Consider the following 3,535-nt stretch of genomic DNA (forward strand, 5'->3'; position numbering starts at 1 on the left):
CCAGAGATTTGGGTCCCAATCCTGGTCAGACGAGGCTTTTTTCTCACGTGTTCTTTCTCTTTCTCTTTCTCTTTCTCTTTCTCTTTCTCTTTCCCTTTCTCTTTCTCTTTCTCTTTCTCTTTCTCTCTCTGGCTCACTGCTGGTGCTGCCCCTGCCTGTTCAGGGCTGGCCCAGGGCAGAGGATCCCACTCTGGGGTGCAGAGCCTGAGCACAATTCCCTCCCAGCACTCGGTGCCTGCCACCTCTGTTGGCAGCAGCTTTTTTCCTGTGTGTAAACACAAACGTGGGCTGCACCCGCAGAAAAGAAAGATCCCCTGAAACTCCCTATTTAATTTAATAATAAAACATTGGTAGATCCTAACAGGTAAAAAAAAACATCTTTTATCATGGAAGAACCGCTTTGGAATTCTACACTGGTGTGCCCAATGCAGAAGCTGGAGAAAGGAGGGACCTGGCCTCGCTTTGGCAGCTTAGAAAGTGACTTTATGCCAGAATTATTATGAAACCTCTCTCAGCAACAGCATTGGAATGAGATTTTATGCACTGAACTCTTCATTATATTTTCCTGAGGTCACAGAGGTGACTTGGGGTCATTGGAATCCCTGGTCGGGGTTACTTGAGGTCATTTGAGGTCCCAATCGGGGTTACTTGAGGTCATAGGGGTCATTTGAGGTCATTTGTGGCCCCGATCGGGGTTACTTGAGGTCATTGGAATATTTTTTCATTTCTCCAGGGGTTACTTTAGGTCATTTTAGACCCTCTTTGGGGTTACTTGAGGTCACTTGTGGCCCCGATCGGGGTTACTTGAGGTCACAGGGGTCATTTGAGGTCATTTGAGGCCCCAATCGGGGTTACTTGAGGTCATAGGGGTCATTTGAGGTCAGAGGGGTTACTTGAGGTCATTGGAATATTTTTTCATTTCTCCAGGGGTTACTTTGGGTCATTTTAGACCCTCTTTGGGGGTTACTTGAGGTCATTGGGGTCATTTGAGGTCATTTGAGGTCCTGATCGGGGTTACTTCAGGTCACAGGGGTTATTTGAGGTCATTGGAGTCTTTTTAAATTGATCTGGGGGTTACTTGAGGTCATTTGTGTCTCCGTTAATTGATTGTGATGTCAGATGTGGACACAGGGGCTTCTTGAGGTCATTTGTGTCCCCACTAATTGATCAAGGGGTCAATGGGGACACAGGGCTTAATTCTTGTGAGCTGTGGTCAAACAGGAAGAGACATTTTGGTGTAATGGACCAAACAGTGCCAGTCCAGTCCAGGGGAGCCCAAGGCCTCAGGTGACACCAGTGGCCTGTGGTGTCACCCGTCCTTTGCCCTCTGTCCTCTCAGCATAGTGACATGGCCCAGCTATTAGCTTTATTAATATTTATTATTAATTTGTAGTATTCATTTATTGTATTAGCATTTCATCTCCTGTAAGCATCAGCATCTGTAGAATTGGTGTTAGCTATTAATACAATCATCAATAAATTCTACTGTTGGGATTACATTATCTATTAATTATCTATTATATCTATTACCTAAAAATTATCCATTAAATCTATTAAATTCTATTTACAATATTATCTTTTAGGATCCAGGAGTACAATCACCTATTACAACCTAAAACTATGATTATTTATTATAATACTTATACTACTTATTTCTTATAATAAACAGTAGATTTATTAATATTAGCAATTAGTAATGTATTATTAGCTGCCACAGGGGTATAAATGTGCCCTGTTGGAACCTCCATGGGATTATGGAATTCCCTTCTTCCCACCTTTTTGTTCATAGGAGTAAATTCTCAATTCTGCTTTGAATCTTGACTTTATTTGGGGATGGGGAAAAAAAAAAAAAAAAAAAAAAAAAGAAAGAAAGGAAAAAAATCCCAAGTCCTGGAAATGTTCACACAATCCAATAAAAATCTACCCAAGCCAAAGCTTTGACTGAGACACGAGGAGTGGTGGGGGACAGCTCCCCTCTGGTCAGGGCTGTGCTGGGGACAGCACGGGGACACCCAGGGGACAGAGGCTGGAGTGCTCAAAAACCCCTGAGGTGTCACCGACTGCTCTGTCTAATTTTAAAAATTGTTAAATTTGTGGGAGCTGCTGTGCAGTGTCCCTAAAATAAACCCAGAGGGGAGAGGGAAGCCCTGCCCCTCACGCCAGCCCAGCTCCAAACCTGACACCCTAAAGCTTTCCTGGGGGAAGAGCAGTGCTGGCTCCCAAAATCATCCCAGGGAATGTGAAAGAACAGCCTGGCCTCCCCAGCTCCGGCATCTCACAATTCCTCATCTTGTCCCTTGTTCCTTGAGAGATCATCCCCACCTGGCTCTGACCTTTCAGGTGGGTGCAGAGAGAGCAGGTCTCTCTAAATATGATCCCAAATCTCCAGAAATTCCCCCCAGGCTGCCAGAGCAGGCAGGGAGCCCCTGGTTTGCAGCCTGATGAAGCATCCCCCCAAGCCTACACCTCAATATCACAACCCAGCGAATCTTTGAGTTCCCTTCCCAACCAAACCTCTCCAGGACTCTTTGCCATCTGCATCCGTGGGATTTTCCCGTGTTCCATCCCCAAACCTGGGGAGGGTGGGAGGACCCAGCCCCAAAGCGGAGCCCAGCCAGAGGCACGGCCCCGCATTGCAGATCCTGGCCCAAATTCCCTGCAAGCTGCTCCCAGCCCTCCCAGCAGGGCTCTAAATCCACCCGGACTTCCTTGGCTCCAGCTGGCTGAACAAGCTGGCAACAGCAGAAAGAGAGGCAAAGCCTCTTCTACTCGGAGGAAAAAAAAAAAGATTGGGAGAAGTCTCCATAAATCCTGAGGCAGTTACTGGTGGAGAGGGCTCCCCTCCTCCTGCAGCACAAATTACGGCCCCAGCCTCGCTGTTGTTCCGTGATGAACATCTGAAAAGGCTGTGACAGATGAGAGGAGGGATGATTTAACAGCCATAAATCCAGGCAGCTTAGAGGTGTTTTTACAACCAAACCCATCTTGAATCCCCTCTGTTATGAATACTTATCACTCCCAGACACTGCCACAATGGAAAGATTTTTAACAGCTTTAATAGAGACGCAATAAAACCCCCGGAGCCGGGCGAGCAGCCGTCCTTTGATCCGTCCCGAGGGAGGGAGAGGGGCTGGGAGCTGCTCGCTGTGCTCAGCCTTGAAGGAGCAGAGCTGCAGCAGCCACTGGGCTGACCCTGGCTTTAATGGATGGGTGGAATCACCCCAGAGCTGGGTCAGCTTTCCTAAAGCTGCTGCGTGGTGTAATTAACACCCGGCGGGGAAGGGGGACAGGGGACAGGCTGTGCCTGTGACATCCAGTACCTTCTCCAGGGGCTCCTCCTGCAGTCCCACCTCACAGCTGCCCCGGCCCACCTGCAGGGGTTTAAACCAAGCCTGCTTCCAGCTGCACTGATGACCCTCCTGGGTGTGGTGACACCGCTTTTTAACCTGAAAATTACTAAATTGGCTCATCAGCCACCACCTGATGAGCAGGACAGGGACACTGTCCCTTGGCATTCCCAGGCAGGACAGGGAAA

The sequence above is a fragment of the Onychostruthus taczanowskii genome, unplaced genomic scaffold (assembly GCF_017590055.1).
Source record: "Onychostruthus taczanowskii isolate IOZ18803 unplaced genomic scaffold, ASM1759005v1 scaffold18, whole genome shotgun sequence".
NCBI lineage: Eukaryota > Metazoa > Chordata > Aves > Passeriformes > Passeridae > Onychostruthus > Onychostruthus taczanowskii.